Source organism: Rhinatrema bivittatum, chromosome 8 (assembly GCF_901001135.1).
Source record: "Rhinatrema bivittatum chromosome 8, aRhiBiv1.1, whole genome shotgun sequence".
Classification (NCBI taxonomy): domain Eukaryota; kingdom Metazoa; phylum Chordata; class Amphibia; order Gymnophiona; family Rhinatrematidae; genus Rhinatrema; species Rhinatrema bivittatum.
The window spans coordinates 108283852-108305899 of record NC_042622.1 but is presented as its reverse complement, the minus strand read 5'-3'; the positions used below and the strand labels follow the sequence as shown (position 1 = coordinate 108305899).

The 22048-nt window shown below is 40.2% G+C and overlaps 1 long non-coding RNA gene across 1 annotated transcript in view; it reads left to right on the top strand.

Moving 5' to 3' along the window:
• The window catches only part of LOC115097330, a 47651-nt gene extending 35639 nt beyond the window's left edge, over positions 1-12012 (top strand). Inside the window, exon 3 of the long non-coding RNA XR_003858262.1 lies at positions 11904-12012. This is a non-coding gene — a long non-coding RNA (uncharacterized LOC115097330). The remainder of the gene's footprint in view (positions 1-11903) is intronic.
• Positions 12013-22048: the final 10036 nt, after the last annotated feature.

Below are 22048 nucleotides of genomic sequence, written 5' to 3'. Positions count from 1 at the left end.
ATTCAATAGCACAATCGCTTTCTTACAACATAATACCATAGGATAGATAAATTCACATATGTACAGAAGGAGGGGAAAACTTATTTCAAAATTCACCAATGGTATTCTGTCTTTTTCCTTCTTCTTATGTCCAATAAACAACACCTCTACTTCTTTTTTTTCCTGATACAACTGTGTTTCATCACTCCTGTATTGCCTGCTCCCAGAGCTCTCCAAACATTAGACTATGTGCTCTCTTCTATGAAAAAAAGTCTCCTTTTATACATGCAATTCTGTTCTCATAACTCAAACAAAAATAAGAGTGCCATTTTATACAAAAAGTTAGGGGTGCGTGCTGTTTTAAGCCAGCCAAGTTGTGAGTGAGAGTGAGAGTGAGAGTGAGAGTGAGAGAGAGAGAACCTAGCCGTAATGCCCTCATGCTAGATAGGTATTTATATCTCTATGGGAGGCCCACCTGTAACTTGAGGTGAGGTTTAGATATTAGTGTAGGGTTAGGGGCCACTTTGACATTCAAAGTGAGACGTACAAACAGAACAGCGTGCAATGTTATCTCAACCTAGCTTGATGGACTCTCTACCTGGGTAACATCAAGCTAGGTTGAGAGAACATTGCACAAATCTCATCTTTGGGTGAGTTTCCTCACTCCGAAGGTCATCAAATCATCACAAGAGAGCACTGTTCTGTTCATACTTCTCACTTTGAATGTCAAAGTGGCCCCTATCCCCTACACTAATTCCTACACTAAGACACCTAGTAACCTCACCTCGGGTTACTAGGTGGGCCTCCCATAGAGATATAAATACCTATCTAGGGTGAGGGCATTATGGCTAGGTTCTCTCTCTCTCTCTCTCTCTCTCTCTCTCTCTCTCTCTCTCTCTCTCTCTCTCTCTCTCTCTCTCTCCCTCCCTCCCTCTTCCCTCCTCCCCCCCTCCTTAAACTCCCCCCAGTGGTTATATGTAGGAAATATATAAATTCTGGCACTTTAATATTTAGTGCATTTTGATAAATCCAGGCCTAAATCTCTTATTTCAGTAATATAAATCATCTCATATATAAAAAAAAGAATCACTCTTCAGCAAATACTCCAAAATATATATCATATTTCTAATAGTTTTCTAATACAAGATGTGATGTGGGATCATCGAATAGTATTTTATAGAATGTTATATCAGAAAAATGATGGAGGACTTTATTTACATATTATTGATGTTCCATGATAATGATTGCCTGGTCGGCAATCATTATCATGGAACTTTTATCAGAGGGCTTTACCACATATCTCGGATTATTTGTGAAGCATCCTAGATCTCTCATTTCCTCTTTTGGTACATTAAACTATATCTTACATTTTTTAAATTTCAAATTGTGAACATCTCATAGTATGAAGTTACAAAAGATAACTATACGAAGGTCCTCAGGACCAGGGGGCAGCCAAGCAGACAGAGGTCTAACTATAGAAGATTCTGTAGTACTAGTAGCAGAATTAGAGAAAAAAAATCTCAACCCCAGGAAATGAAAAAAATATAGGAGAGCCAATCTCATGTGAAAGGATCATAAGTAAGGGATGGAATAAATGGTTCTGATGGACCCGATATTTATAACATTTACAAACAATGGTCTTCTTGTTCAGAATGAGTCCTTCTCTCTCATGTTTGTATAAATTCTATTTGTCATCCCAAATTCACTTGGTCAAATCTGCCCCTTCTGTAATTGTCTTTAAAAAAGGTACAGAAAGAGTTGACCTTTTGAGATGTTTTCCCTTCCTGTGCATATGTCCTATGTAAGAGCATATGCAAATTTGTCTAGGATGTGATATTATGTTTTAAGAAAGCAACTGTTTCATTGAATTTTAAGAATGTGATTGTTTATTCATGTAAGAAGGAGATTATAACGAGTTTTTCTATATTGAGAAAAAAAAGTTGTAGTGATTATATTCATTCAAGCGGCAATGATTATATTCAAGTGGTACTTTCACACATGTGAAGCCTGATTTTCAAGTTTCCAAAAAACATCACAAAACATGCTCTTGATTGAGTCATGAGGTAGCAACAAATTTCTGGTGCACCACCAACTTATGAAGTCGCCCTCTACCCTTGATTCTATGTAACTTTTACCATAGAATCTTTGCAGTCCAACCTGGTAAAAAATAGACATGCTTCAATTGTTACTGAAAAAATGTATTACAATTTTAAATCTTTAATGCAATTGTTTACCTGGAGTCTGCTTTTCTACAGCTCTCTGACCTTTGGTTCCACATGAATGCCTTCATGTGCAGTCTTCATAGTAAAATGGTGCAGTATTACTAAACTCATGCACATGCTTCACAAAATACAGGGGAGTCTGAAAAAACTGAAACAGTTTAATTTGTTTGTTTGTATTTTTCAAGCAGTTCTAAAGGCAATCAAGTTTAAGATCTTTTGAAACCCCACATCAATGTTTCATGGGTTACTTCTGCTGTCTTAGCACCCCTCATGCCAGTCCCCCCCCCCCCCCCCCCCCTTCCCTCTCACCACTGTGGAGGAAAGACCCTGAAAAGATTGACATTCCTTAGTGCTTTGAAGTAATCTGTGCATAGCTATGTCTGCAGTTGTCCACTGTATGCTCTCCCTCAGGTTTGCTTTTGTTGTTAACCAGAGTGTTTAAGCTAATACAGCAGCTCTCTTATTTCTGTTATGGAGATTACTGGTACATCAACAAAAAAAAAAAACCTGGTCACAAAGTCTTACCTGCTCAGGAAAAATGACTACAAACACATCCAAGACAAGTTCTTAGACTCCAGATGTCCTGATTTATAGACTCAGGACTTATCTGATGAAAATTATACAGTCAATAACCAAATGGATGCTGGTTTCATCGAACTTAGAACTGGTTAAGTTACAAGTGAACTGTAAGAACAAAACCTTTATTTCATATTTATATCCTATGTAAATGGTATATTATGCAGCCTTTAAATTTATTCCGAGTACATCTTTTTCAGGTTCATTTGTTATTACTGTAATTATCAGTTTATTTGTGATATCATAAACTGCTGAGCAAACAGTTGACCACGTTGCATCAACCACTTATGAGAGACCAAAGATGATGGCCTGTTACATCATTCCCTTCTAATTCTAAAAACAAGATGATGAGAGATTTTAGTAATGGAGAGTCCTGGGAGGAGGGGGTGGGAGAGCTCCTTTTTGATGATCTCTATGGTTTTATGTTATAGTTTGTTTCATGTTGATTATTTTGCGTGTGTGTGTGTGATCCCTTTTCAGGGTTCTCCCAGAATGCAGGGACTCACAACAGTTCCTGGGGCCACTGACTCTCCTGGATCTCCCTTTCACTCTCTGACACTGTCCACAGTTAAAGTCAGGCACTGGGGTTCTGCTGGCAAGCAGGAGGACAACCTTCCAGGCCCTAGGCTCACAGAGGTTAGGACCCAGTCACACAGTCTCCCCTCTCTCCTTAGTTGCTCGCACAGTTCTACACACTCTTAGATGTCCTGACTTATGACTTCTGTTGATTCAAAAGAAACAAGCTGGAAACTTGGAGTTGGTGTTCAAAATAATTAAATTTTGCTGCAACCAAGGAAAAATCATTCAAAGTCCAATTCACAAAACATAAACTTCAGATAATCTTGATACACAACAACAACAATAAAACACGTGCCTTTTCCTTTCTCGATGCTGTCACACTGAGTCACTATTCCTTTCTGGTCACAAAGAGTCCAAAACTCCTCTACTTTCTTGAGTAGGCAAGAATTTTGTGGCAAAATATTCCTTCCCCATCCTAACTGGAAAAAATCCCTCCAACAATGAAAAAGAAAAACAACTGGTTTTCTAACACAGAACACTGCTGTCCCTCCTTTCTACTTTGTAGTAGGGAAAAACAGTTCCATATCCAGTCCTTCTGCAAGGAGGGATGACTTCCCTTCTGGATGGCAACAGGTCTCAAAAATAAATCCCAGACAAAAAAAACAAAACAAATTCCAACTTTCCTCTCCACTTCCCAAGGAACAATTCTTCCCTTGAGGGTACTGGCAAATGCAAAACCCCTATCCCTCTGAATAGGCCATGGGGGCCCATAGGAGTCCACTATGGATCTCTTCCACCACTGAATTTGAAAAATATCACCTCACTGTCTCATGCTTCCCTTGAATTTATAGGGGGTTGTGGTCTAATCCAGACTAACCTTGAGGAAAAAGTCATTAGGAATGGTCAGCAAATTGCTGGAATTTAACCCCTAGACCTAGCTAAGGCAAATTTGTCAGTGAAGGATCGGAGCATCTCTTACTTGTATTACTGTTGTCCATTCATGTTTATGTTATTTTGTTTATTTTCTAATGTAGACATGCAATGCTAGCAGCTCACTGATTGCTAGGTTTTTCTTATTTTATTTTATTTTTTATTTATATTGTATTTTTACACTGCTTTGATTGAATTTTATGATTCAGAAAGGTGGTTTGTAAGTGAATAAATTATATGAAATTAAATTAAAGTTTTTTTGTATAACTGATATTCAGTGTTACACACATACTCCAAATAAAGAGGCAGAGACTACCATCATATTATTATGAATAATCAGCAAATAAAATGTCGAGGGTGCCAAATAAATCAGCCTTACTTAATTAAAAAATAAATACAAAATAGGGAACACTTTAATTTGATGAGGTCTCTGGTCTCCTGATCAAAGGAATCAGTCCAAGCTCTAGTTTCTTTCTAAGGATTTTGTGACGGCATAGTCAGCTGGAGGTGTGACCATAAAGCTAAGAGCAGGTAGTATACAGACAGGGTGAATCTGAAAGGTTCTAAAAAAGAAGAGAGACAAGCACCTTCTGCCTACATTTGTCACCTTCCACATGGGTTTAGCCCTCAGGTGCTGGCAGTTGGCAGGACTTTGACAGGGAAAACAGGAGACAGGAGGCACACACTGGGCAGTATTGAACCCAAACCTGGATACATGAAGGCACCCACAGAAGCAGGACAGCAACCACCACAGGAGGACTGGAAGTTAGAAGACAATGCAGGAGCACGATGGGACAAGCAGGAATACTGGATGCATGAAGCAACCTAGGTCCAAACAGGAAGTGAAACATAGCACCACAAAGTAGGAGCAAGCTCTGGACAAGTGCAGACTGGAAGCCTGAAATAGAACTGTGTCCAGGCATGAGCAAGAAGGCCGCCGTTAGGAAGGGCTGGCACATTCTGTAGCTTGGAGGACTAAACAGCCCAAGGGGCCCACCGAGGCTGTCTGCTATCAGGTGGCAAGAAGTGCCTACTGGGGCCTCACAGATTTTGGTCAATAATCAGCCCTGAAACCTAAATCATGGACACTGAGTAATATTATTGACTGGTATAAGTTTACTTCTGGATACCAAAAAAAGAAACAAAATCCTGTTATTTAATTTTGACATTTTTGTTTGATGGCAACTGATATTCTGCCATTAAATGTAGAAAAAAAGTTCATTTCTTTCCTAATAAGCCTTTATATAGTATCCTCTAGATGGGCAATTAAAATCCAAACATGAGTGAAAAATAATGTCTCACATTTTGTTTCGCCTGTTCTCACCCACAATGTTATTTCATTGAGATTGTTGATAACTTTCAGGATAATTTGTGAGTGGTATTTAATTACAACACTTTGCATTCCTAATCTACAGCAAAACCTTACAAATCCTGCATGGGTTATGGCATAAAATGAGCACCCAGAATGCTAAGTAGGGTTCAGGACTAGAAGGTTTGTTCTTCATTAATTGCTATTACTAGCTATGCTTGTTGGAAGCATTCACTGAAAAGCACTATTAAAGGTGAAATTTCCAATATCCTACATATTAGTTTGCTGTGCCAAATTTCTTAAAAAAAAAAAAAAATCCTGTTTATTTCTTTTAGAATGACGAAGAAAAAAAAAGAGCATTGTTTTGCCAAAAGGTTTGCACAGCAAAAGTAAATTAGGTTTGTGTGATTTATGTAGTGGAGTGGAGAACCTCTGTTAGTAATCCACCTATCGAACAGTTTGTCAGTACATCTATATTATTCTTCTTAAATCCAGGAAGTTAAGCTGCCATTTATAAAAAGTGAGTATCTCCACAAATTTAGCCTGGAAAGGTTATTGTGGAGTCTAATCAATTCGGATGTGTCAGCGGTCATATCTTTTGGTGTATCAATTCCACGTTAAAAACAAAAAAGGATTGCTTCTTTTTGCTTTTGGATTAGTGAATTTTTTTTAATATCTGTTTGATTGCAAGTACTTTATATATTTCCATTTTTATTCTATTATGTTGACATTATGCTTTCCAGTTGTCTTTTTCTGCTCAAAATTCACTTTCATTGCCACCCAAGGGGCTGTAAGGGGGTCCTAGAAGAAAATGGGCCATCAGTATCTCAGCACTGCTCTTTGGACACTCCTTCCTGAAGCATTTCAGTGATTGTATGTCTGGACCTTCAGCTGGGATATGGGCAGCTGAGGGCTGGGGTCCCTGATACAAACTAGAGTCAAGATCCAGGAGCAAATTATAAGCACTGTTTTAAGGCTGTTTTTAGCTCTCACAGCATGTCTGGCAATCTAGCAAAGCCTTACTGAGAAAAAATACCAACTGGGAGGACCAGACGGGCAGATTAGACTGGGACAAGGAACAAGGACTGGGATAACATTCAGGTTTCAGGATCAAATCAGGCTGGAGGAGCAAAACAGGAGAAGATCCAAGGCAATGAATCAACAAGGATCCCAGCTCAGAGAAAACCTGAAATATCCTGAGCACTAGGGGCTGGATTCCTGCTGGACCAATCCAGAAACAGGCAAAGTTACTCACAGACACAGAATAAATGGAAGAGCAGGACATAGAAACCAGTACTCAGGTATAAAGGATACCAATCTGAGCCCAGGTAAGGCTGTGCCCTTACACTGAAGTATTTAATTATTATTATTTTTATTATTATTATAAGAATACTTTAATTTAAGAATAATTTAACAATGTAAGACTTAATGCAAGCCAAAAAATCTGGCTTATAACCCACTGCTCTAGCCACTAAGATTCTCCTCCTTGCTTCACCATTAACAACTGGTAGGAAGATATGCATGCTGATAGCACAGTGGAATGGAATAGTTTATTGGCAAACAAATCCCGCTGCTACTGGCCCTTGACTGTTGGAGTTGAGACATGGGTTCTTATTTTCTTTGCCTTTTTATAGGTGGTTCCATTACTACCTACTAGTGAGGCAGCTGATTATTGTCTAATCCTGGTATAGATTTGATTTTATATTTTGCATCCACTCTCTTCTCTACAGGTTGGGAAATGAGTGGTGCCTCCAAAATTTTTAATTATAGATCCTTAAGAAATTGGTGGACCAATATAGACATGGTGTCTCTAGAGATTTTACAATATTGGGGGATGCGCAGCATTGAGGAATGGACCTCCCTAGAAAGGTCCATGTGCACATGTCCATGTGCACGCGGTTCCCGGCATGCACACATGAATGTGCTGTTTTTATAATATGCGCGTGTCACAGCGTGTATGTTAAAAAATACAATATCCGGCGACGCGATCGGGCCTTTAACCAGTTCCCTCCCAGTCCGCTCCAATGAAGGAGCGGACTGAGAGGGAACTTTCCTATAACCCTACCTACCCTTCCTCCCTTTTCTCCTCTCCTCCCTGACCTCTAAACTAAACATAAGTATCCCCTATTTTTTTTGTTTTTATACTACTGCTCCTCTGGAGCAGAAGCATCTTCCGCACGCTGGCCAGCTGCTGGCGTGTGTTTCCCCGGGACAAGGTCTAATGGCCACTGTCCCAGCCGGCTCCCACCCCGCCCCCCTCGACCTGCCCCTTTAGTTGGCCCAGTACTTCGGCGTGTATCGGGGATTACGCACATGGCCGAGCCCTTTCGAAAATATGCGCAGTGCGCACAGAGCCGGGCCATGTGCATAACCCCCAAATGTTACGCACGCGGGCTTTTTAAAATCTATTTGTCAGCCAGAAAGTCCTGAAACATTCTGAGGTCAATATTCAAAAGTCATTTAGACAGATAACTAAAAATGTATCCATCTAAAAGGCAAAACTGGCATATTGAGAGACTTATGCAGCTAAATTCTAGGGCGTTCCAGGGGTGGACGAGAAGCATTTCAGTGAGGAGCGGAGTTAGTCACATAAATTAACCAGCTAACTCTGATATTTGGAGTTAGCCAAATAAACATATCCGGTTAACTTTAAGATAGACGGGTATATTCAGCGGTGTGACAGCGCAACTGATTACACTCTGCTAGTTAGCTGGATATGTTTATCTGGATATGTTTGGGTACTTGCCAGAAGCTTGTAACTTGAATTAGCCACTGTTGGAAATAGGATGCTGGGCTTGATGGACCCTTGGCCTGACCCAGTATGGCATGTTCTTATGAAACTATCTGAGCCTCTCAGTAGCTGAATATTGCCCCCATATGTCTTTTCATAGACTACCCTGGTAAGATGTGGAATAGCTACATACCTTTACATCCCAGTATTAATTTCAAATTAATAAAGCAGGAATGTAAATGGTATAACGTGTTGCTATATAACCTCAAAAAACAGTACTTGGCAGCTCTGGTAACTACCAAGAGCAGAAAAAGGTAAAAGAGAAGTAGGGCAGTACACAAACAAAACATAAAGTACATATATCCCAGGAAACCTCTGAAAGTTCAGAAACTATTATTTACAGGAGGGTATACCAGCATGAAGAAACTCAGCACTCTCTCTCCCTAGGCAGACCTTACCAATTTCTGCCACTTCTCCTCATCTAGACCCCAGCACTCTCTTTTACCCCTCTCCAATCTGACCCCATCACTCATTGATACCCTTCCCCAACCCGAGTACTCTCCCCACAACCTGATCTTAGCACTCCCTGACCTCCAAATCACTCTGACCTTCCTTCCCAGCTCCGCTTCAGCACACTCAGCCCAGCAATCTCTGTCTCTCTTCCCCATCTCAGCCCTGACACTCTTCCTAGCCCAACCCTGGCATTTTCTGACCTCCTTCCTCAATCTGACCTCAGCCCACTCTGATCCCCAGTCCTAGCCCCTCCCAAGAATTCTTTCACCCCCTATATTCATCCCTAAGCCTTTCCTTCCCCCCTTCCTGGCCTGACCCCAGTTCAGTCTTCCACATCATTCTCACCCCTCCTCTCCAGCCTCACCTTCTAGCCATACCTCATCACATGACTGCATTCTTCCTCATCTGGACCTCATATTGCTGCTGCTGAGAAGGGAGGAGGGAAGTTAGTGTTGGGGCCTAGATGGGGAGGAGCGCAGAAATGTGCTGAGATAAAGCTGGGACTACACTCTGATCCCTTTCCCCAGCTTGAACCCAACACCCTCTGACCCTCATTCCCAGCCCAACACCAGCAAACTCCCATTCACTTCTGCAGCTTGACTGCAGCACTCCCCTTTTTCTAGCCTTACCCTAGCACTCTGTTATTCCCAACCACAGCATACTCTTACATGTCCATGATCAGTGGAGCATGCACATGCATTTCTCATTGTCTGCTGAGCAATGTCCGTACAGAGTCTTTGAGTTATGCACTTACATGCAAGCTCTGTGCACAGTTTTGGACAGACATGATATATCAGCCAAGATGTATGTATGCAGAGCATGTATGTACATGCATAAATCTGAGAATGTATGCGTATGCTCTTCAGGGCTTGGCAGGTTGTGCATGTACACCCCATCAATTCTAGACAAACAGACAGACACCACATTCTTCCCTAAGCGCATAATTAGAGATCTTCATATTCAATTGTTATTTTCTTTTTTTCTGTGAATTAATCAGCATGCATTTCAACATGAACAAAAAGAGGAGAAATCAGTGGAAAAAAATGACTCGGCATTTTTATGGGTAAATTCCAAGGAAAAATAAAATATAAACTTAAAACAAAAGTTCCTGCATATAACATATTTTGAATATAGAACACAGAAGATAATGCAGTATTGCTCCTAAAAAGTCACATTTAGCATCAGATGTGGGAAAACAATGGACATGTCCTTAGGTGCTTATTGCTTTTAATTTAATTTCAATTTGGGTTATTTCTTCAAGACCATAAGAACTTAGAAACTGTCATACTTGGTCAGACCAAGGGTCCATCAAGCCCAGTATCCTGTTTCCAACAGTAGCCAATCCAAGTCACAAGTACCTGACAAGATTCCAAATAGTAGATAGATTCCATGTTGCTTATGCCCAGGGATAAGCAGTGGCTTTCCTCAAGTTTACCTGGTTAATAACGGATAATGGACATTTCCTTTAGGAACTTCTTTTTAAAATCTATCTATGTTAACTGCCTTTTACCACGTCTTCCAGTAATGAATTCCAAGCTTAATTGTTCATTCAGTGAAAAAGTATTTTCTCAGATTTATTTTAAATGTGCAACTTAGTAACTTCAAGGAATGACTCCTGGTCTTTTTTAGGTCCACATTCAAAAGCCATTTAGATGGATAACTCAAATGTTATCCATTTAAATGGCAAATGTGCTATATTCAGTGTTCCGGGGAGGGATTGAGATATCCAGCTAACTTAGCCGAATATTGGATATATCTGATTAGTTTAGCCAAATAACTTTGGACCTGCTTTAGAGCAGGTCTAAATTTATCTAGCCTTGTGTGGCTGGATAACCTGCCACTTAATCAGATATCTTCAAAAGATATTTGGATAAGAGGCAATCCTATTAAAAAAAAAAAATAAAATAGCACCATGGGCCTCTGGGCCTGGTTCTCACCCCATCACCACAAATAATAAACTCTTCAGCTGGCCAGCTCCCTCCTCAAATGCCACTAGATTTAAAGAAATATATCATTGACCGATTCCATCCCTGAGCCCTCTTCCCTGTCCTCCCTAGTAAATATTTTCAAAACAAGTACCTCTTCGGCACCCTCCACCTTCTCCCCATGCTGGCATCCCCTCCTTTAAATAGGTCCTTATGTGGCAAGGGATCGCAATCCATGGTGATCCCGGGCGCTTCCACCATAGATCTTAGCTGCTGCTGCACTGGAAGCGTAAGGTTTTGGCATAGCTGTTCATCCAGATGTATATGAAAAGTATTTTATTATAAGTTTTTGCCTCTATGGCCAGTTTCTTTTCACATTTTCTTTTTGCCTGCCTTCTCAGTGCTTTGCATCTAACTTGCTAGTACTTATGATGTTTCCTATTTTTTTCATTTGGATTCGTTTTCCATTTATTGATATAAATTACTTTGACTACAATAGTCTTTTTCTATCTTACCTAATAACCATGCTATAGTAAGGATGTACATTTGTTTGAAACCAATGGCTAAAACGCAACAAATGAATCCATTTTTGTTTCATTCATGGACCCCTGAAATGAATACATAGAGAGTGCCTTTGAATTTAAATGAAAATGTTCATTTAATTCGTTTATGTTTCCTATTCAAGTCTATGGCTGTGCTCAACAAACAAACACCTGGTAACTATAGCAACCAACGTTTGCCTGCAAGGCAGGACAAGTTGAAAAGGAGACCAAACTAAGGGCAAATCACTTTGAATCATCTTTTTAACTAGTCGATAGCTGCCATATGGATCAAGTGACACTGATATCCTCCCATTGAAAGGTCTGAGCATGTGCAAGAAACTCTTTATTTGCTTTTTGGCAGTTGGTAGAGAAATATCTAGGCTTTTTCTGATCTTTTCTGCTGCAGTGGTCTCTCACTCATTGTATCAGAAACAGAGAGGCCATAGCACCAATTTTTGTGTTCACTGGGGTAGGGTAGGAGTGGAGTAAATATGTAAACCCTCAAGTGAATTTTTTTGTCTCTGTCTGAAATAGTACAGTGAGGTTAGGAGCAGACTGAATTGTGGAGGAGCTTTGCCAAGGTGCTAGCCTTCTTGGTTCTAGGGAGGGTCGTATGAAAGAGATATTGTTCTAACTCCAACCTTTGTCTCTTCTCAGATAGGTATGAACCCTCAAGAAAGATGAATGCCAGAAAATATATGCAGAATGGCCATCTACCTGTTTTTTTAATATGTTCCAATTTTAAATGTGATTTTAATAAAATGACATTTTTAATAACAGACTGGTCTTGTTCTTCATCAATGTGACTCTATTTTATCACAGGTCTGTCATCCTCAGACCAGAAGTTCCCACACCAACTTTGGAAATCTCTGGCGCAAGGATGCAGGGCCTGTGACATCCTTGAAACACAGGCCTGGAAACCTTTGGGCTGAGGATTCTAGACCCATGACTCTTATCACAGGCCTTCCATCTTTGTGTCCGAGGTTTCTAGGCTGTACTATAAATCCCAGGTCAAAAGAGGAAAAGACCCATGACTCACTTCCAACCATAAAAATAAAACCACAATACAAACACAAATACAATTTTAAGAGTGTTTACTTGACTTCAAAGTAATTTCATAAAATGCAAGACTACATATGTTATTTGCTATTAAAAGCCCATAAATTCAATAAATAGGTCATAAATTGGAGAAACATTTGAAGACCCCACTGACAGCCTGGCAAAGTGGACGAAGCACCCCCATTGATGGAAGAGGTGTAAATGGCAGCATGATGAGAGAAGACAAGCATCAGTGGTGGGGTAAGCAATAAGCATAGAAACATAGAAATATGATAGCAGAAAAAGACAGTATGGCCCATCCAAACTTCCCATCTGTCTAATGTATCTAGTCCTTACAATTCCCATCACTCCCTCAGAGATCCTCTGTACAGTATTTATCCCATGCTTGCCTTTTTTGATATCAGTTACCATTTTTACCTCCATTGCCTCCACTGGAAGGTCATTCCATGTTCCACTACCCTCTTTGTAAAGAAATATTTCCTAAGATTACTCCTGAGTCTACCCTCTTTCATCCTCATCCCATGTTCCTTTGTTCTAGTTCCTCCTTTCCACTGAAAAAAGCTCATCTCCTGTGCATGGAAACCTTTGAAATATTTAAATGTCGTCATCATTTCTCCCCTATCTCCCCTTTCCTTTAGTGTATACATGTTTAGATCTTTGAGTTTATTCCCATATGCTTTAGAATAAAGACCACTGATCATTTTAGTAGCCACCCTCTGGACCGACTCCAACTGGTTTATGTCCTTTTGAAGGTGTGGCCTTCAGAACTACACAGTATCCTTAATGAGGTCTCAATAAGGACCTATATGGGGGCAATATCACCTCCCTTTTTCTGCTGACCATTCCTCTCCCTATGCAGCCAAGCATCTTTTTGGCTTTTGCTGTCACTTTATCCACTTGTTTAACCATGTTAAGATCATCAGATAAAATCAGTCCCAGATCCCGCTCTTCTTTTTTGCTGAGAAAAATTTCACCTCCAATATTGTACCTCTTCCTTCAGTTTTTGTATCCTAAATATATTACTTTGCATTTCTAACATTAAATCTTAGCTGCCAGTCTCTACACCATCTCTCAAGCTTCTCTAGATCCCTCCACATGTTTTCCATACCTTCTTGGCTGTCTACTCTGTTGCAGATTTTGGTATCATTGGCAAAAAGACAAATCTTTCTCAACAATGCTTTTGCTATGTTGCTCACAAAAAAGTTGAAAAGAACTAATCTCAGGACTGATCCCTGTGGCAAACCACCAGTAAAGCCCCCTCCTCAATTAAACTTCATTTACCACTACCCACTCAGCCAGTCACTCTAAGTTCCATACCAAGGGTGCTCAATTTATTTATAAGTCTCCTGTGTGGAACCATGTCAAAGGACTTGCTGAAATCCAAGTACACATTCACAATGTCTAGCACTCTACACTGATACAACTCTCTGATCACTCAAAGAAATTAATCACATTCATTCGACAAGATTTACCTCTAGCAAAACCATGCTGTTTTGGATCTTCCAATCCATTGGATTCCAGAAACTGTACTATCCTCTATTAGATTCCATTAATTTGGTCACCACAGAGCTCAGACTAACCAGACTATAGTTCCGAGCCTCCTCCTTCCACTTTTATGAACAGGAACCACATCTGCCTCTTCCCAGTCCTTTGGAACTACTCCTGACTCACACATTACAAATTATGTACTAAAATGTCTTCCAGCTAACGTGGCTCCCTGCATTGCCTTGTAATAACTAATGCCTTTGTTTACAAAGGCTTTGAATATACCTGCAGCGGGAATTTTAGTATTGTTTTTTTTCACTGCAAAAAAACCTGTATGGCATACCTGGGTTAGGTTAGCACCAAAATACCTGTACTAAAACCTGAGCAAAACCTCACTGTAGGCTCATCTTTAGCTCATTACATCAGCCTACCTGACAGCACACAGGTGAGACCTGGCCGAGGCTGGGACAGGATTCAACTCTAGTGGGGATGGAGCATCAGGGTGCAGATGGGCTGTGCTGCATATTAGGGATGTGCAGCAGGGACGGATACATTCGCTTTGGTATTCATATTTGTCAGGACCCAAATCCGTTACATACATTTTCAGGGGACCCCGATTCGTCCATTAGTTACGTATGGTATTCGTTTCTCATTAAAGTTAAAAAAAAAAACCATCCCAAACCTTTAATTAACTATAACCCCCCACCTTCCTGACCCCCCAAAGACTTGCCAAAAGTTCCTGGTGGTCCAGCGGGGGTCCTAGAGCATTCTCCTGCACTCGGGCCATCGGCTGCCAGAATTCAAAATGGCACCAATAGCCTTTGCCCTTAATATGTCACAGGGGCTATCGGTGCCATTGGCCAGCCCCTGTCACATGGTAGGAGCAATGGATGGCCCGCATCATTTTTTAAGATGGTGCCGGCCGTTCATTGCTCCTACCATGTGACAGAAACCAGCCAATGGCACCGATAGCCCCTGTCACATGGTAAGGGCAAAGGGCGACTGGCACCATTTTGTTTACTGGCAGCCAACGACCTGAGAGTGGGAGATCACTCCTGGGACTCCTGCAGGACCACCAGGGACTTTAGGCAAGTTTGGGGTAGTCGGTAGGGTGGGGGATTGTAAATAATTAGATCTGAAGGATTGGGGTGGGTTTGGTGGGTTTTTTTGTAAATAATTAAATGTGAAGGATCAGGGTTTGTATAAACGCGCACTAACGGGAGCTTGCGTGCGCTAACTCCTGTTAGTGCTCGCTAAACCGTAAACAATTTTATACGAAAAAAATGCAGATCCGCGGGAATACAAACTTTTCCCGTGGCTACATGAAACCGAAAGCGGAAACAATCGGGCACCCGATTCACATCTCTAATAATGAGACATCTATTATGATTGAAAACAAAAATTGCAGTATGCTTGCTTGTTAGCGTGAATGAAATTTAAATGGTAAATTTTTCTGAAGAAGTAACAGTCTTAATAGTTTTAATACATTTAAGGTAATTAGTAATACTTTTAAGGTTTTTTCATGTTTGACTGCCAAATGATAAGAAATCATTATTTGAAGGTGTTTTTATGTTCTGTGTGTTTTTGTCCTGTGTTTTGTTTTTTGTTTTGGCTTGTGTGACTTTGAAATGATAAGAGAAAAATAAAATAATAGCTAAGATGAGAGCGACTTCTTACTTAGAATATGTATAAGGTTCTTCACTGTAATGTTTACAAACAGTGAATATTTTCCATATTAGGTGCTACCACCCAAGAAAGAGATCTAGGCGTCATAGTGGATAACACATTGAAATCGTCAGTTGAGTGTGCTGCAGCAGTCAAAAAAGCAAACAGAATGTTGGGAATTATTAGAAAGGGAAAGGTGAATAAAACGGAAAATGTCATAATGTCTCTGTATCGCTCCATCGTGAGACCGTACCTTGAATACTGTGTACAATTCTGGTCACCGTATCTCAAAAAAGATATAATTGCGATGGAGAAAGTACAGAGAAGGGCGAACAAAATGATAAAGGGAATGGAACAGCTCCCCTATGAGGAAAGATTAAAGAGGTTAGGACTTTTCAGCTTAGAGAAGAGACTGCTGAGTGGGAATATGATAGAGGTGTTTAAAATCATGAGAGGTCTAGAACGGGTAGATGTGAATCGGTTATTTACTCTTTCAGATAATAGAAAGACTAGGGGGCACTCCATGAAGTTAGCATGTGGCACATTTAAAACTAATCGGAGAAAGTTCTTTTTCACTCAACGCACAATTAAACTCTAGAATTTGTTGCCAGAGGATGTGGTTAGTGCAGTTAGTATAGCTGTGTTTAAAAAAGGATTGGATAAGTTCTTGTAGGAGAAGTCCATTACCTGTTATTAATTAAGTTGACTTAGGGGCAGATTTTTAAAACAGCGCTTGTGGGGTACATTTGTGCGTGCTACCCAGCGCGCACAAATGTACACCTGATTTTATAACATGCGCTCACTGTCCCACGCATCTTATAAAATCCAGTGTCGGTGCGTGCAAGGGGGTGCACACTTGTGCACCTTGCATGCCCCGAGCCCTAGGGGAGCCCCGATGGCCTTCCCTGTTCCCTCTGAGGCCTCAGTGCGGCCTCGGAGGGAACTTTCTTTTCGCTCCCCCCACCTTCCTGTCCCTTCCCCTATCTAAACCGCCCCCCAGCCCTACCTAAATCCCCCCTACCTTTATCTTCTTTACGCCTGCCTGAGGCAGGTGTAATTTGTGCACGCCGGCCCTCTGCCGGCGCGCCATCCCCCGGCCGGCCGCTGTGCCGGAGGACTCGGGACCGCCTCCGGACTGCCACCCTGCCCCACCCCCTTCCCTCCCCTTTTTCAAACCCCAGGACATATGAGCGTCCCGGGGCTTGCTCACACCGTCGAGCCTATGCAAAATAGGCTTGGCACGTGCAGGGGCAGGTTTTCAGGGTTACTCGCGTAAGCCTTTGAAAATCTACCCCTAAGAAAATAGCCACTGCTATTACTACCAATGGTAACATGGAATAGACTTCGTTTTTGGGTACTTGCCAGGTTCTTATGGCCTGGATTGGCCACTGTTGGAAACAGGATGCTGGGCTTGATGGACCCTTGGTCTGGCCCAACATGGCATGTTCTTATGTTAGGAGAAAAATTGCTGACTCAATTGCTGACTCAGGCTAATTTTGTCCTAAATAAATAAAGATAGAACTGGCAAGATTTTAGATATTACAAAAATATTCAAATGTGTTATGAATGCATTTCTGATAATAGCAAGATAAATCATGCAAAGGGTCCATTCTATTGACATTAATACAATATGAGAGAAAATGCAGTGATAAATAATAACTAATAAGCTAAGCCTTGATAAAGCTAGTATTTGGTTAAGTTTAAAAGCTACCTAGGCAGAGTAAAATTGCTTAATTGAAAATACACCTATCATGATTGTCTGCATTTACATGCTTTGCAGCACTTGTGTGTGTGTTGCTTCTGCTATAGTTTAACTCTCTGCTTTCATTTGATAACACTGTTCTTCAGCAAGGAAGTAAACAAGCTTTCTCTGCATAGGTTAACTTTCGTTTAGAATAAAATATTATCTCTCTTGTTTTCTGCCTACCTTCACATACTAACAGTAGCCTCACTTGTGCTAACACTTGCTAATAAAGAAAAAAAAAGGACTGCTGCTGAAGCTCGTGTCATGCCATGCATATGTGTAATTGTTAGATTCTTTGCAGTGAATGTTTCTGTTGATGTGAAAATCTCTGCGCATTCTATCTCTGTGGGAGCATTGTTTTATATGTGTGTGTGTCCAGCAGACCGGAGCTTACTATAGAATCTGTATGAGTGTGTGTGAAAGGAGGAGAGTATGTTTAAAAAAGAAAAAAAAATAGAAGGGATAGCACAGAAAAGAAATACTAGAACCCCTAATGACATAATATAGTTGAAGTATGGGAGAGCTTTTGATACAGAAAAGATTACAAAATGGATTAATAATAAGCTAGGACCCTCAGCATGGCCATCTAGGGGACTTAGATTACAAATGTTTTGCAAAATGTATTTCTTTATGATGAAGAGGGGAAGGGTTCTGAAACTAAAATGAAAATGTTATTATCCATTTTTCTCGAAGAAACGAAATATCAAAGTCAATTGAGGTCATTACAGAATGAATTGCAAAAGCTATCTATTAAGAAGGATTCTGTTGAACGCATTCCTACTGCTCTAGAAGAGTTTTTTCCACCTCCTCCTCCCCCACCTTTAGATCCATCTTTAGACACTTTTGACCCATTAATGGATACTCTGATTAGTGATTATACTACATAAGAGTCCAGTTACATTAGCATCTTTGAGAGTAAAAACTAAGTCCTGCCCCCAAAGGCCAGGAAAGGATATGATGTATGAGGCGAGAGAATCTATGACAGCAGAAATTCACACTATCTGTGAAAGATTACCTAAACTAGGCATACAAGGGGGTAAACAATTAGCAGATGAACCCTAAAAAGAGGTATGAGTAGGCGCTCTCACATTTGATGATATGGTATGTATTTTATTTATTTATTATTTATTTATTTTTAATTTTTATATACCGATGTTCCTGTATAATATACATATCGCACCGGTTTACAAGGAAATAAAAATGTTGCCTCGAGGGCAGCTTACATTGAAACCCATAACAGAAAATAAATTAGCAAACAATAACTTAAATTACAGAGAACAGACGAAAAACTGATTAAACTGCAATATAGAACTATTAAGAGACATATGAACAGAAGGAGAAGGGGATCAGGGTCTATAATGTAATCGTATTCCTCGGATCTTAGTTTTCCAGGGATGTTTGGGTGTGATTTTAAGATCACATCTAACTGAGGAAAAATTTGAGACGTGGACTACAGTAGCAGATTTAGCAGGGAAATTGAGACATATGCATATTGCATACTATGTTTACTGGTAAAGCTCGGATAACTCCAAATGATGGAATTGATTTATATGAAATTGTGAAATCGAAGTGGCTATTATTTTACAACTTGTAGGGGCTCTTGTAACTTTTGCTCCTCCAAACCAGACTGGAATGTGATTAGAGCTACTATACAGAGAAAAGATGAATGAATCATTTAGTGATTTTTGTGCACAATTTTTTGAAGTATGGAAAATTAATTCTGGTACAGATGCAATTTCTATTGACCCTTTAATTATCCAATGTGTATATGGATTCACACCACATATTAAGGCAAGTGTGGATCAAGCCTTCCCACAAACTGGGAGGAATTTGCAAGAATTACTGTCCAAGCTGAAAAAACTGTCAACACCACAGATGTAGCAGAAAAAGTGATAGCTCCATCACTCCCACCTCTTCCCCCAAGTAATGATGACAGGGGACAAGAAAGCCAAAGCAGAGGTAGGGTGCCTCAAACCATCAAAATGTTCTGTATTATTGCAGGAAGAAAGGTGATGGGAGAAAAGAATGTAACCCTCCAGGGCATATTGGTACAATATATAGGTTATCCTTTGCTCTTTTCTACAGATCAACAGAGTCATTTACAAAATTTAGCCACATTATTCACTGCCTTAGCTCACAAATGCCATAAGGTGGACCTTAAGAAATTGCAGTTTGTCCAAGAAACAGTATTATAGCTAGGACATCTCTTGTCCACTGGAGGTCATGCTATTATCCCAATTGAATTGCTGCTATTTTATGGATCTCTTGTCCCCCAAAACAATCAGAGGGGGTAATTTTCAAAAGAAGTTACATGCGTAAATGTAGCTACTATTGTAGCAATTTTCAAAAGCCATTTACTCAAGTAAAGTGCACTTATACACGTAAATCCTATAGACAAGTCAATGGCATATATTGTAGCAATTTTCAAAAACCCACTTACTCAAGTAAAGTGAATTTACTCCAGTAAACCTGGTTTTTACTCGAGTAAATGCTTTTTAAAATCAGGCCCAGACAGTTCAGAGCCTTCTTAGGGTTTTACTGAGTATTGTCGTCAATGGATTAGTGAGTATGCCCTCATGACATCTCCTCTGGAGGCCCTACTTCAGAGATTTTCAGCACTATTTGATACTCTTGAATGGAATAGCATAAGGTACGCCCCTTTTTGGTATCGCATGCGATATTGGAAAATGAGGCCCTAACCCCGTTAATAAAAACATTCCAATTGAAGTTGAATAGCTGGATTTCTTTTCCTTTATCCATCTCAGGGAGAACAGCATTAGTTCAAATGATGTTGATACCCAAATTGCTGTATATTTTACAGATGACCCCCCTTTACTTGCTATCTAAGGATATTTGGACTATACAGAAAATATTTGGAAAATTTTTCTGGAATTCTAAAAGGGCCCGATTAAATTTTTTCAAGCTGACAATACCAAGGGTGGAGGGAGGACTAGGAGTCGCTAATCTTCGGTATTATAACATAGCTTGTTTGATATCAGCCATGCGGGAGTGGCTGGGCTATGGTTGCTCTTCTTTTGTATTACAGTTAGAAAAGGAATTAATGCAACCAAGAAGTCTAGCCTTTATTTTACATGCACCGTGTGACTTCCTTCTGTCTCACCTTACTGGTAACATATTAGTTACATCTCTGAGGGGCTGCTGGAGATTTCTGAGACATCATTTGCATTTATCCTGGGAAATGTCATACTGTTTACTCTTATTAGGTAATCCCGACTTTCCAGCAGGATTGATTGGGAAAAAAATTCTCTGACTTGGTACCTGAGGGTACCTTCAATCTAAGGCCATTTATAGACTTGCAATCTGGGTGTGTGCAATCGTTTTCCTACTGCTGCCAACATCTTAGTTTTACACACATGGATTATCTGGTATACCTGCAGATCCGCAGTTATATACATTTTCTTTACACTGCAAGCATGGGTGACCTAACTAATGGACCTTTTCAAAGGTTCCTGCATATGGGTTCCAAATGACCTGTAATCATTTCTATGCCCTACAAATTTTTGCACAGCACCTCACAATATGCAATATATAATTCACTAGCAGGTGATTTGATGGGTGGTATCACTGCAACCCAATTGCGAGAGTGCCATCAACTAAATCAAAGTGTGGCCCTTAGTATGGCATTACGGGAAATGCACTTTAAAATTATGCATAAACTTATTGTATGGCCTCGTAAAGCGTGGCCCTTAGTATGGCATTACGGGAAATGCACTTTAAAATTATGCATAAACTTATTGTATGGCCTCGTAAAGCGTATCTGGTGGGTATTTCTTCATGTCATGCATGTATTAAATGTATGTGCCCACCCTAATGCCTCTTTGGTACACTGCCTGTGGGAATGTACCCCTATCCAAATATTTTGGTCTCAGGTTTCTCAGAAACTTGCTTCTACCGCTTCGCAGACCTTGATATGGAATGCACAGTTTTGCTTGCTGGGCATCCGAGTAAAGCAGTACCCAAGATCTAGCATTCCTTCATTACTGCTCCACAAAGGTCGCTTGGTGACTGCAGTTGATTTTGCACCATTGGCTGTCTCCATCTTCACCATCTATACAGGAATGGATAACCGCCATGCTGGACTTATATATGTTGGAATGGAAATCCACACCTTCCAATTCAAAGAAGAAGCAGATGCAATTCCAGGCGATCTGGACTACATTTCTGCAGTCCCTACCTTTTGATGCAACATCTAAGATTACGTAAGAATCACACCAAGTTAACTCTTCTGTACCTCATATGTCCGGTCTGCAGCTACATGACTACCATGAACTTACAATTCGCCAATATTGACTGTTACAGTGGGGGGGAGGGAGAGGGAGGGAAGGGATTAATGATTAATAAGATTAATGAGAATAATAAGAATAATCATAATTTCACAGGTATTAATCTTAGGGAAGTATGGAATGGTATAAACAACCGTATTTACCACTATGCTATTGGAAAGTCACTGCATCATGTTCCCTTCAACTATCATTTTAATGTGTTTCTCGTTGCTGTTGATATGTGTTAAATGGTACACCTCTCACTTAAACATTTGAGAGGAGGAGGAGTTATTTTATTGTGTATATGGCAACACAATGCGATGATACATGCTATGGTTTATTCGCAATGTTTATTCCCCAGAAAATCAATAAAAATGATTACAAACAAACAAAAAACTAGACTGGCTAAAGCTGTAGATGAAACTGGGTTTCCCTGGCCAGAGGTATTACCAGCAGTCTTACTTAGTATTAGGGGTAAAACAGCTCAAACTACAAATTTAAGTCCATTTGAAATAGTTACTGGATGGCCCATGCTAGTAACCCCCTGCTCCAGGAATGAATCTAAT